At 41.3% G+C, this 14,466-nt stretch overlaps 1 long non-coding RNA gene across 1 annotated transcript in view; it reads right to left on the minus strand.

The window, feature by feature from the left end:
• Window positions 1–4,862: 4,862 nt before the first annotated feature.
• LOC121644952 overlaps window positions 4,863–14,466 on the minus strand; it is a 22,260-nt gene continuing 12,656 nt past the window's right edge. Inside the window, exon 3 of the long non-coding RNA XR_006011341.1 lies at window positions 4,863–4,978. This is a non-coding gene — a long non-coding RNA (uncharacterized LOC121644952). The remainder of the gene's footprint in view (window positions 4,979–14,466) is intronic.

Here is a 14,466-nt window from a genome sequence, read left to right on the forward strand (position 1 = left end):
TTTGTAAACTAACACCCAGACAGGAAGCCAGTATAAAGATCTGAGAACTGGAGTTCTAGGATCTTCTTTCCTGGTCTTAGTGAGGACTGGAGTTCTAGGATCTACTTTCCTGGTCTTAGTGAGGACTGGAGTTCTAGGATCTACTTTCCTGATCTTAATGAGAACTGGAGTTCTAGGATCTACTTTCCTGGTCTTAGTGAGGACTGGAGTTCTAGGATCTACTTTCCTGGTCTTAATGAGAACTGGAGTTCTAGGATCTACTTTCCTGGTCTTAGTGAGAACTGGAGTTCTAGGATGTACTTTCTTGGTCTTAGTGAGGACTGGAGCGGCAGCATTCTGGACTAACTGCAGGTGTCTGATGGACTTTTTAGGGAGACCTGTGAGGACAGCATTACAGTAGTCCAGTCTACTAAAGATAAATGCATGGACCAGTTTTCCTAAATCCTGCTGAGTCATCAGTCCTTTAATCCTCGATATGTTCTTTAAGTGATAACAGGCCGACTTCACTGCTGTCTTAATATAACTGCTGAAATCCAGGTCTGAGTCCAGGACTACTCCCATATTTCTGGCTTGGTCGTTAGTTTTGCACTTTGCTGTTTGAAGCTGAGAAGTGACTTTTAATCTTTCTTCCTTTGGCTCCAAAAACTGTTATTTCAGTTTTGTCTTCATTTATCTGAAAGAAGTTCTGGCACATCCAATCTTTAATTTGATTGAGGTATTTGATCAGAGTTTGGATCAGACTGTAGTCTCCTGGTGAGATGGTTATGTAGATTTGTATATTATCAGCATAACAGTGGTAACTGTGTTTTGTTGTTTTTCATAATTTTTTCATAATATGAGCATGGACACTTAGAGCATATACACCAAGGGTATTCAACTAAATGGTAAATGGTCCGTACCTGGGATGATACCCAAAGCGCTTTACATCATACATCACACATCACATTCGAATATGTATATATAATATATATATATATACCAGTGGAAGTCAGACATTGCTTTTCAACCATGCTTTAACAGAATTATTAAAAAAAAATAAACTCATGAAACAGGCCTGGACAACAATGGTGATGTACGATGGTATGCATGATGGTACCCTTAACTTAATCTTTTGTTGCACAACCTTTTAAGGCAATCACTGCAATCAAACGATTACTGTAAATGTCATTGAGACTTCTGCACCTCTCAGCAGGTATTTTGGCCACTCCTCATAAGCAAACTGCTCCAGTTGTCTCAGGTTTGAAGGGTGACTTTTCAGACGGCATTTTTTATTGCCCTTCCAAAAAGATATTCAATAGGATTTAGGTCAGGGCACATATAAGGCCACTATAGAACAATCCTATGTTTTCCTTTTAGACATTCTTGGGTGTTTTTAGTTGTGTTTTGGGTCATTGTCCTGTTGCAAGACCCATGGCCTGCGACTGAGACCAAGCTTTCTGACACTGGCCAGCACATTTCTCTCTAGAATCCCTTGATAGTCTTGAGATTCTAATCTCCTAAGACGACTCTTTCCTTTGCTTCCTCTGGTCCATGTTGAGTGTGGTACACACCATGTCACCAAACAGCACAGTGACTACCTGTAGACCTATATATAGGCCCACTGACTGATTACAAGATTGTAGACACCTGTGATGCTAATTAGTGGACACACCTTGGATTAACATGTCCCGTTGGTCACATTATTTTCAGTCTTTTCTAGGGGTAACATCATTTTTGTCCATGCCTGTTTCATGAGTTTATTTTTTAAAATAATTTTGTTGAAGCATGGTTGAAAAGCAATGTCTCACTTTCACTGGTTAAATTTCATAGGTTTTTTATTTATTATTACTTTTGTCAGATTCAGGTTATTTCTGTGACCATTGTGAGTTTTTCTTTCATTAACCGAAGGGCGTCAACAATTTTGTCCATGTCTGTACACTGTCGCATGGACACTTAATTGACTGTTACTCCTCCCAGATCCAGCCTACTAGGCCTTTAACTTAACATTCTACTTTACATCCTACGTTTATCCTGCAAAACAAAAAATCCAAAATGAGGACCAAATCATCTGCATTTAAATCTCTTCACAGATTTGGCCTTCTGCTGAACATCCCACTTGTCAATGCTGAAAGGGAATGTTAACTTATGCTCCTTTCTAGCTGTACCACTAAGTTTTTGTGGTGTAGGTAGTTTCTTGAGAACATAACCTTTAGGGATGGGCTTTCCATCAACAGACCTCTTACACCTTTGCTTCAGAAACTTTGCACTGATCTCGTCACTTTCAACATACACCATGACATTCTTCTCTCCAGGCTAGAGCAGTGGGTGGGCATCACTGGCTCAGCTCTGCAGTGGTTCAGGTTCTACCTCTCTGACCAGAGTTTCTGTGTCATGATGGATGATTTCACCTCTGCTTCTGCTGCTGCTTCCACTGGGGGTACAACCGGGCTCCATTCTTGGTCTTCTCTTGTTTTCTCTTTATTTGCTGGTGCTATTTTTTTTTAGAAAGCATAGCATGCCATTTCACTTTTATGCTGATGACTGTCAAAGCTATTTCCCTTTAAAGCAGGGGTGTCCAAAGTCGGTCCTTGAGGGCCGCTGTCCTGCAGGTTTTCAATGTTTCCTGCTTCAACACACCTGACTCAAATGAAATGAATCCAACAGCCAATTTTGCACAATTACTCATTAATTTGAGTCAGGTGGTTCTGGAGCAGGGACACATCAAAAACCTGCAGGATTGTGGTCCTCGATGACCCGAGCTGGACACCCCTGGTTTAAAGCATAATGGTTCTGTTCAGCTTCTCCTTGATTGTATCAGTGAGATCAAGGGATGGTTGGCTCTGAATTTTCTTAATTTTAATGAAAAAAAAAGACAGAGATCATGCTGTTGAAATCCATTTGACTTTTCCTCTCTGGCACCTACGAAAAATCTACCATCACAAATTTAGGTGTAAAAATGGACCCCAGCCTAAAGCTCAACTCACAGATCAATGCTGTGTTTAAGTCCTGCTTCTTTCAGTTAAGGTGGCAGTCAAAAATCAGGTCCCTCCTGTCAAGACTTTACCTACAGCCGGTTATCCATGCTTTTATTACCTCACGCCTGGATTATTGTAACTCAGTTTTTATTGGAATTAGCCTGGCTTCCTTCTCATGCCTACAGCCGGTACAAAACGCTGCTGCACTATTTTTAACTGGTAGAAGCTAACAAGCGTACGTAACTCTGGTTTAAGTGTCCCTTCATTGGCTTTCCATTCATCTACTGTATGAATCCATTTTAAGATTCTTTTATTTGTTTTTAAGTCTCTTAATGGTCTTGCCCCTTTTTATCTGTCTGAGCTGCTTCACCCATAAATGCCATCATCTGCTCTTAGATCAGCTGACAAGATGCTTTCAGCTGTCCTGAAAACATTTTATGAATCCAGGAGAGACAGAGCCTTTTCAGGTTTGGCTCCTAAAACATGGAATAAGCTCCCACTGCAGGTCAGAGAAGTTCCTTCTCTTGTTTTAAAGTCTCGATTAAAAACACACTCTTACTTATTGGCTTACGAGCAACTCCCAGTTGGACATGGCCGGAACTCCCATGTCCCCTCCAAGACCCTGAAGAGGGTGAAGAGGGTACTGCGACTGGGACGAAAACCACACTGCTCTTCATTAATTGGAGGTTCGACCATTTACTACCAGGGATAGTGGTTATTTCCCTTTGTGACGTCAGAAAAGGAAAGATCTCAGACTCACTCATTTGAGCAAACATTAGCTACAAAGTGGAGCAAGCGAGAGAGGTGACAAATTTTCTCATTTTTGAACCTCATACACAGGCTATGAGGACACATATGACTGTTAGAAAACCCTTAGAAAGTAAATTTTGCATAATATGGAACCTTTAAAAAAGAAAAAAAAGAAAAAAAAGGTTATGTTCAAGTGTGTCAGCTCTGAACACTGCTGTGAAATCTCCAACCTGATCTACGAGGAGCGGGGGAGCGAGAACACATTATTGCAAGACGCATTTAGAAAATGAACCATGACTACTTAAAAAGCTTGTTGCTCATGATTGTGAAAAAGAATTGTGTACCGAATTGTGTGGATGACTGAGAACTCTGGCTTCATCTGATGAACATGAAGAAACTTTCAGGTCTGCTCTGAAATATTTTCTCGTAGTAGAAGAGCACAAGACGAGCAAATTTACAAAAAAATATTACTTTTTTTTTTTTTTTTTCATTAATATTATTATTTCCTCCATACCTTTGTTTATCCAGGGAAGTTGGTTGGGAACTAATTCTCACCCTCTTTGATGACCTGGCCAAGAGGCAGCAGTGGCGGGCAATTTCTACAAACAAAAAATAATGAAAAACAATAAAAATAAAAAAAATATATTCATTCTCTGTACCCCTTGCTCCATTACGGGTCGCGGTAAGCTGGAGTCTATCCTAGCATTAACAGGTGAGAGGCAGGGTACACCTTGGACAGGTCACCAGTCCATCGCAGGGCCAACACATAGGGGACAAACAACCATTCACACTCGCAGGGAGAATTTAGAGTAATCAATTAACCTAACATGCAAGTCTTTGAACGGTGGGAGGAAGCCAGAGTACCTGGAGAGAATCCACGCATACACGGGGAGAACATGCAAACTCCACACAGAAAGGCCACCGCCCTCAAGGTTTGAACCTCCCCCCAGCTGAGATTTGAACTAGCGACCTTCTTGCTGTGAGGCTGCGGTGCTAACCATCACACCACCGTGCAGCCCATGTATATATATATTAAATATATATAATCTCTTCCCTCACCCAGCCTCTCATCTTCCCTGGGTAGGCTTGGTGGCTTTTCATTTCAAGCTCAGGTCCTCTACCAGAGTCCTGGGAGCTTGAGGGTTAGGGTATCTTAGCTGTTCATAGGACTGTGCTCTTCTGGATGAAGATGTCTGATGTTTCTCCAGGTATCTGGTGGAGCCACTTCTCCTGTGTGGGGGACATGGCCCCCAGTTCTCCGATGACCACTGGTACTACTGTTGCCTTCACATTCCAGGCTTTCTCTTGAGTCCTTGGTATTTCTTCAGTTTCTTGTGTTCCTTTTATCTGATATTTCAATCTTTAGGGATGGCTACATCCATCACTCCTGACTTTTCTCTGCACTTTATTGTACGATAAACAGGAATAATTGTCTTACACATACATTAAAGACATTACACTGACTGTAGAGAGTCATGTTTTATAACAAATATAATGAGGAAACAGAAACAGGCAAGCATCATGCAACCCAGTATTGGATCATGAAGTCAGAGGAGATGCATAACTCGCAGAGATGCATATTTATTTCATGTACTTTTTTATTTTTTAATTATGTGCCTCTTCTGACCGCACGTCACTGATGGAGATGAGAACTTTAAAAGTGTCATCATCAGAAAAGGTAATACAGCCGTGATTAACAAAGTGAGAGAAGCGGCATGGCAAACAGCTGCTGACAGACTACATGCAAGTTTCATACCACTGTCAGTTGTTACATGTTGATTTCACTGTCCTCATTTATTTCTGGTCTCCTCTTGTTATGAATCTGTTTACATAAAGCAGCTGAATTGTCTCTGTATAAGATGTACTCACCCTGCTCAGTTTAATAAACCCAATAATCAATATGTATCATCATACTTTGTGAATATATTATTGTGTGTGTGTGTGTGTGTGTGTGTGTGTGTGTGTGTGTGTGTGTGTGTGTGTGTGCGCGTGTGTGTGACCTACATTATTTATGCACTGTTACATCTCAACAGAAGTAATCTTACCAGCAAAGCGTACCTGCAGCAGGTGAAAATAAAGTATAAGAACATATCTCATAGTGGGAGGGAGCCTTTGAAGAAGTGTGTTTGTTCTAAACGTGTTGAGCTGTAAATTAGTTGAACTGTAGATACCAAGACAACGTCAGGGACCACTGCTACAGGTGGGGGTCTTTCCCCTGAAAACCAGTAGGTCTGGTGGCCTGAATGCGCTTTGAATTAAACGTGCGCCCTCTGCAGGGACATTAATAAAAGACCAAGCCATGGTAACAAAAAAGGAAATCTGTCTCTAGCTATATCTTTCTCTGTCCACCTCTTTAGATTAGCTTTCTCTTTCTCTTCCTCTCTCTTTAAATACCCTCGGCCTGTATAGATCAGCTGATCCCAGTTTTACTGTTAGCCAACCAGAGGCAGTGGAGGTTGGGTGTTTGTGAAATTGGGGAAGGGGGTTAATAAGGTATTAATTATTTTTAATGAATACCATGTTCTTTTTCATTTAATTTCATGTTCAGTACGTGTATAGTTGTGTTTCTTTAGTTACATTGGCACTGACAGATTAATTGATTATTCAAGACAGTCAAAGTAGTGATATGATAGCAAGAGTTGTTTGTTTGTTTGTTTTTTTACTTTTATACCAGAACGAGTGGTGGGAGCGCAGCATTCTACCAGGTGAAACTTTCATTAGGGAATCTGTATCAGACCTTTGAGAGACATCTAAGCTAAGCTTGAATGTTACCTGCCCTCGTGCAGGCTAGTTCTGGTGCATAAGTTACCATGGTTACTCAGCGGGCATTAAAATAAGCCACGTTGATGGAACGGAACTCGGGCTTTCCCTTAATCCAGCTTCATGGAATACCCCCCTGGTCTTTGAATTAATGTTGTCTTAACTGTGTTTGGTGGTGATAGAAATGGTTTTACTGAGCTGGTAGCTGAGATTCTGGACTTTCTGTGGATACCACACATGTTTATTTGTTACATTTACAGACCTGATGCTACACACGGAAATGAGATGTTAACCCTTAACTCCCGGTAGCGGAGGCTGCAGGTGCAGAGCTGTTAAGCTAAACAGTCAAGCTAAGAATGGAAGGTTAGAGAATTTATAGGCCAGAAATCTGGATAATGAAGCACTGAAGGTGCATGGATGGAAGTTATTGTGTATATAGTAAGTATTTCTCTCTCCTCACCATCTAGAAGCTATGAGATTCTAATCCTGCTTTCTGTCTGTTCACCTGAGGCTGATATTCATCACATATTGTTCCTTCTGTGTTTAGAAGGAAGCAGCTTCACAACTTTAAATTCATCCTGCTGACTTTTTACCTTTTAGTTAGTAAATCCTGAACATTTCATATTTCTTTGTCATAAATATTGATTTTATAAATATATATGAAGAAATATTTTAACTGTTGCTGTTTAAAAAGAAAACTGCCGCTAAACCTGTTTATGTGTTTAGTGCAGGGGTCTGCAGCCTTTCCAATCCAAAGAGTCATTTTCCCCTCAGCCAGCTAAAGAAAGCTTATCATTTTTGACAAATATCTACTATAGGACATTTGTTGTAATTTCTTTTAAGAACCACATTTTTATTTCAGTTTTTTGGTTTTAAAATAAAGAAAAAATTGTTTCCAACCTAATGACAAAAAAAAAAAAAAAAAAAAGATAAAAAATATTACTGCTACTTTTACTGTCATCGTGTTATTCCAAGTAATAAACTGAAAAATTACTAAAAAAATATAAATAAATAAAATAATAATGAAAACAAAACAGCAAAAAATAAATATGCATTTGTTATTATATCTGTATTTAAAAACATTAGTTAGTTTTTTAGCATGTTTAGCCACATATTTAGTGGCATTGTGGAAGGTCCAGAGAGCCGCTCCAGAGCCACAGGTTGGAGACCCCTGATTTAGTGTTCGTAAACCAAATTTTACTGCATTTTCTTTATATAGCAGTAGGCCTTCTTTTAAAGGAAAGAGACATTTTGTTACGCGTGTGTTGTCAGAGGTGCGGACCCACTTGCAGGCAGTCAAGGCAGGAGACAGGTCGGTGCAGGTAAATGAGTTTATTAACTCGAACTCAAGAGCAGGAAACACACAGTACAGGTGCAGGAACCACACACACACACACAAGGATCTGACAAGGCAAAACTGAAAACCGTTGGGATTTATAGACAGAGGGAGTAATTAGACGCAGGTGACGTGAATGAGGAATCGAACCAGGTGGAGTAACGAGCTAGGAACAGAAACCAGAGCACATGAGGGAAAACAGGAAAACAGAACTGGACATGACAAAAACCCAGAAACCCAAACCATAATCAGAATCTAATAAACCAAGAAACACACCAAAACCCAGGAACCATAACAGAACCCTAACACATTTTGCACGTAACAATGCGATTAATCCCAATAATAGCCATATTTCATATGATTAATTATGATTACAAATTTTAATCATTGCCCAGCACTAATATATATCATACATCATGTAGAAGTACATTACATGCTGCATTTACTGACCTTTGGACGTCTGACGTTTACCCAAGGGAAGGTCAGTCAACAGAAAATATTTGTAGTATTGACTTTTTATGTTGATTCTGTAAGATCTGACGCTGAACAGGTAGACACAGTCGCAGGTTGTAGTTTCTAGAAGGTTTAATTATGTCGGTCAGTAGAGAGAATGCATGAGCATAGACAAGACTAGACAAGGAGTGGAAGTGGACTGAAGGTATATGTAGGGATGTTGACAGGTGTTGGTTGTTAGGCTGATCAGGGAGCGCAGGTGATAGCCATGATGGCGGAGTCCGGTGGGTATGGGATTTGTAGTTCTTTCCAGGGCTCAGTATTCTGGAGATGATGAGCGGGCTGGTGGAGGAGGCGCAGGCCTGACAGATACAATACAGAAAAAACAGGCAAATTTCAGGCATAGTCATCTGAATCATGGTTAATTATTTTGAAATATGTGATTAATCAGATTAAAATTTTTATGAGCAGCTAATGACAACAGCTTTCACAAAAACCTGATGTTAAATGTATTTTTAATGTATATATTATATATATATAAAATTTATATATATATATGTATATATGTATGTATGTATGTATATACCTCCTCAGGTTTAGCATCACTGACAGCTGCTTCTAATAGCTTTCTTGTGTGTTCATTCCCTGTCTGCTATGAAGAGTTTGTTTGTGCTGGTTCTTGTGTGGTGGTCATATGACTAATAAGGTACGTTTGATTGGTGAAAAGACAGCAAGCACAAGGATGCAGTATGACCGTGCATTCAAAAAAAAAAAAAAAAAAAGCACTAACAGTAACTTTTGATGTCATGTAAGGGCCACAAAATATCGTCCCATGGCTGCGAGTTTGAGACCCATGATCTACAGCATTATTATGTGGAAACTTACCTAGCCTGTGGCTGGTAGAGATTAAAAGTTTCATCATTTTAATGTTTGATAAAAACACATACCTCTACATGTGAACCTCTTTTCTTTCTCCTCTTTGCTTAGTTAAGGAACGCCATCTGAAGTTGAAAGTTGGACCATGAATCTGAGCTGGTTTATATAAATCTAAGATGGAAAATCCAAAAAGTCTTACACTTCTTAACAATCCTTTTTTTTTACTGGAAAAACTTAAGTCCAATCAGTGAAATGAAACTTTGGACATCTCTAAATGTTATTCAATTGTATCTTTTATATCTACCTATTTTGGTTCTGGGTTTTTTGTTCTTTGGTTCCAAATTTTAAGTTAAAACAGTATATTGCTAAATTATCTGAAAATAAAGAAGTACTTTTATCCTCTTCATCCAGCCTCACCCCTCTCTGCTCTCCCAACATCATCAATGTTGCTCAACCATCTTGCCTCAGGCCCTTTTGATTTTCTCCATGGCTGGCGGTTGTTTGTGCTGCTGCAAGCTCAGCCATCAGCACATTGATCGCGCCCCTTCATCCTTAGCTCCCCTTCGTTATACCTGACTGTGGCGACTAATTCCCCCGTTTTCGCCCTTCTTCATCCCAGATTGAGAGGGTCGGAAGAAAAATCAATAACTTTGCCAAGTGGGGCGGGGTCAGGGGTCAACGAGGTCTTTGACAAGTGTGTCAGGGGAAGAAGGAAGTAAGGGGGGAGTGCTTCACTGTGTGTTTGAGACTATAGTGGTCAAAGGAAATGGTGACCAAAGGCCTCTTGGGTAGAAGTGTCAGACTTGTCAAAGATCAAATTTATGACCATTGATCGAAGCTGTGTGAGTGTGTGTGTTAGATGGTGATGAATGTGTATTTTTGTTTGGATCATGGTGGAATCTGACAGGGGTGAAGATTCATCATATAAAGCTCATTATGGTCAAACAAGCCAATGAAACCAGTGATTCCCAGGACGTCACAATAACAGAACTGCCATTCATGTTTCCGTCTGTCTAATCACCCTTTTGTCTGACTAGCTGTCGAAATTAAGCATGAAACAAAAGTGATGTGCGTGCTATAACTTCAGTGGGTCTAGAAAGGGTCTGGCTTGGGACAGAACGGTTTGGTTCAGTAAACTCAGATCTCTGTTGCATTTTCACAGCCTCTTACCTAGTAGTCAGTATATAAGCCAGATAGCGATAGATATGGATTTATATGTTCTTCTACCTCAAGTGCAAAGCTCACACAAACCTTCAACGGTATTTGATTAATTTTAATAGAAAATTTATAAATCTGTGGGTTCAGTGCTGATATAGAATAGAATACAACTTTGTCATTGCAACAAAACATGCAACAAAATTTCTAAGTTCTAAGTCAATGCAAAAAAGAATAAATAGAATAAAACAGAAATATTTGCAACAACATAAATAAGACAAAATACAACATAGCTATAAGATTAAATAAATAAGTAATAGCTACATATAAAATATTATAATATATAACATATAAAATATAATATAGTATATAATACAACTATTGCAACGCCCCCTTATTTAATTATGGCACAGTTTTTTAGTGCAATATAAAGGACACACAAAAAAAACAACAAAAAAAAACAAAACTGAGGTTGCTTACAAGGCAAAAACAGTTGAAGTTGGAATTTCAAGTACTTGTTAACCCTTTGTTTAGGGCTCTTATTGCTGTCAGATAAAAACCGGTTTGTCCTTGCAGTGATTGATCTGTTACTGTCAGGCAGGTGGTAACAGATCACACATGTGGTGACCGGGGTGAGAGTCCTAGATTATTTTGCCAGCCTTCCAGAGGCAGGAGGAACGGTGCAGTTCTTTCAGTGTGAGGAGAGTGCAGCCGATGATCTTTTGGGCCGTGTTTATGACCCTTTGCAGTGATGTCCTCTGAGTCAGCATGCACCTGGTGTACAACACACACATGCAGTACACCATGATGCTCTCCATAGTGCCAATGGAGAAGGACACCAGCAGCCTCATCCTGAGCATCCTCAGGAAGTCTGCAGTGGCTGCTGGGCCTTCTTCGGTAGCTCAGAGTTGTTCACAGTCCAGGTCAGGTCCTCCTCGATATGGACTCACAAAAAGCGGATGTCCTCCACCCTCTCCACACAGTCCCCGTGGTGGAATGTCTGTTGTTTGTTTCTCATATTAGCGTCTTGGTCTTTAATGTGTTAATGATCAGGTTGTTCTCTCTGCACCACAGAATCAGCTGCTCCACCTCAGTCCTGTATGTGGACTCATCCCCCCAGAGATGAGTTCCACAACTATGGTGTCGTCAGCGAACTTGACAATGGTGTTACTGTGGTTTGCAGAGGTACAGTCAGATGTTTAGAGGGTATAGAGCAGTGAGCTCAGCAAGCAGCCCTGAGGAGAGCTGGTGCTGATGCTAATGGCTGTAGATGTATGGTCTCCCACTCTAACCTTCTGACTGCAGTCTGACAGGAAGCTGTTGATCCACATGCAGCTGGAATGTGGAAGTCCCAGGTCCCCCAGTTTACCCAGTTTGTGAGAGAGTATGGTGTTGAATGCAGAGCTGTAATCCACAAAGGACATCTGTGTGTAATTTCCTCTTCTGCTCCAGGTGGAGCGCTGTGGCTACAGTGTCCTCCGTCCATCTGTTCGCCCTGTAGGCAAACTGGTGAGGGTCGAGACTTTTGGGGAGTGGTGAGGTGATGTGACCCTGTACCAGCTTCTCAAAGTACTTCATCACTACCGGAGTGAGAGCTACTGGCTGGGAGTCGGTGAGGCTGGAGATCTGTTGGTTCTTAGGCAGGGGGACAATGGTGGACGAATTCAGGTGGGGTGGGACGATGGACTGAATCAGAGACTGGTTGGATATCCTAGTAAGAACTCCAGCCAGCTGGTCAGCACCGTCCCTCAGCATCCATCCAGGGACACCATCAGGTCTGGTGGCCTTCCATGGGTTGACCACCCACAGCCCACGCCTCATGTCATGCTCTTTTAATGTGAGGTTGAAGCTGCTCTGGACTAAAGCATCCGCCAACTCCTGGAGAGTCTGTGGTGCAGCGTGGCGTTGGTGGATGGAGCGAGACATGATGTCCCAGATGTGCTCAATTGGATTCAGGACTGGGGAACAGGCGGGCCAGTCCATAGCATCAATGCTTTCGTCTTGCAGGAACTGCTGACACACTCCAGCCACATGAGGTCTAGCATTGTCTTTCATTAGGAGGAACCCAGGGCCAACTGCACCAGCATATGGTCTCACAAGGGGTCTGAGGATCTCATCTCGGTACCTAATGGCAGTCAGGCTACCTCTGGTGAGCACATGGAGAGCTGTGCGGCCCCCCCAAAGAAATTCCACTCACACCATTACTAACCCACTGCCAATCCGGTCATGCTGGAGGATGTTGCAGGCAGCAGAACGTTCTCCACGGCGTCTCCAGACTCTGTCACGTCTGTCACATGTGCTCAGTGTGAACCTGCTTTCATTTGTGAAGAGCACAGGGCGCCAGTGGCGAAGTTGCCAGTCTCGGTGTTCGCTGGCAAATGCCAAACGTCCTGCACGGTGTTGGGCTGTAAGCACAACCCTCACCTGTGGACATCAGGGCTTCATACCACCATCATGGAGTCTGTTTCTGACCGTTTGAGCAGACACATGCACATTTGTGGCCTGCTGGAGGTCATTTTGCAGGGCTGTGGCAGTGCTCCTCCTGTTCCTCCTTGCACAAAGGTGGAGGTAGCGGTCCTGCTGGTGGGTTGTTGCCCTCCAACAGCCTCCTCCACGTCCCCTGATGTACAGACCTGTCTCCTGGTAGCGCCTCCATGCTCTGGACACTACGCTGACAGACACAGCAAACCTTCTTGCCACAGCTCGCATTGATGTACCATCCTGGATGAGCTGCAATACCTGAGCCACTTGTGTGGGTTGTAGACTCTTTTTCATGCTACCACTAGAGTGAAAGCACCGCCAGCATTCAAAAGTGACCAAAACATCAGCCAGAAAGCAGGAACTGAGAAGTGGTCTGTGGTCACCACCTGCAGGACCGCTCCTTTATTGGGGTGTCTTGCTAATTGCCTATAATTTCCACTTGTTGTGTTTTCCATTTGCACAACAGCATGTGAAATTGATTGTTTATCAGTGTTGCTTCCTAAGTGGACAGTTTAATTTTACAGAAGTGTGATTGACTTGGAGTTACATTGTGTTGTTTAAATGTTCCCTTCATTTCTTTTGAGCAGTGTATGGCCTGTAGTTTTAAGATTAAAGAGCTCCCAATAAACTCCTAGAACTGGGGTCATACTCAATAACTTTAGTCATTGTTGTTATAGTGTAAAAACAAAAAAATAAAGAAATAAAGAAATAAATAAAAAACCAAACCAAAAAAAAAAAAAAAAAAAAAAACAACAAAAAAAAAACAGCTAAATATAGTTGTATCTAAAAAAAAACAATAAAATAAAAAGAAGCTAAACAAAAAATATGAGTGGATATGTATTCATCCACTTTGCTATGAAATCTGTAAATAAGATCTGGGGGTACCAGTTACCTTCAGAGGCCACATAATTAAAACAAGTTTCACCTGAGTGTAATCAACATAAAACATGACCTTAGTAGATGAAGGAGGGAAGAGGAATCAGGATGATGGAGGAAAATAAATATGGAAGAACTGTGTGAAGAATGAAACTGGGTCAAAGTACGAGGATAGATGGATGAGAAAGGGAAGGATGGATGGGTGAACACTGCTCTCTGACTTCAGGTTTACAAATAAAGATGAATTTTAATTAAATTGAATGAAGGGAGGGAAGGGTTGAAAGTATGAATGGATGATAGAGTGGAAAGAAGGATGGCCAGATGAATGGTTGGGGGATGAGGATGGATGGATGGATGTGGGACTGATTGATGAGGGAGGGAAGAGGGGATGGATGGACGGATGGATGGACTGATGGTCGGATGGACAGATGGATGATGGATGATGGATGATGGAGGAGGACAGGGATAAGGAGGGTGGGGTAAAGAGAATGAGACAAAATGTTTAGTGGGTGAAGCAGATAGGAATCCCTTGAAAAGTGTTGTGGAGGTGTGGCCTCCATCCTGGACTAAAGTTAACAGGTTAACTTAATTTCAGGCTGATTCACTCCTGAATGAACCCCTGATTGCCCAACATGCTTTAATTAGTTATTATTACTTAATGACAACTATTTAATATTTTACATCAACTTTATAAGCATCATAACTGCCAATTACTTTGAAATGGAGACAGGGAGCAACGGGACAGAGTTGGCTTAAAGTGGGACATGTTTTGGATGATTACCTCTAAATTTAAGTGTTTATGTTGTGCTAATAAATAAACATAAG

This window comes from Melanotaenia boesemani, chromosome 8, assembly GCF_017639745.1.
Source record: "Melanotaenia boesemani isolate fMelBoe1 chromosome 8, fMelBoe1.pri, whole genome shotgun sequence".
Classification (NCBI taxonomy): Eukaryota; Metazoa; Chordata; class Actinopteri; order Atheriniformes; family Melanotaeniidae; genus Melanotaenia; species Melanotaenia boesemani.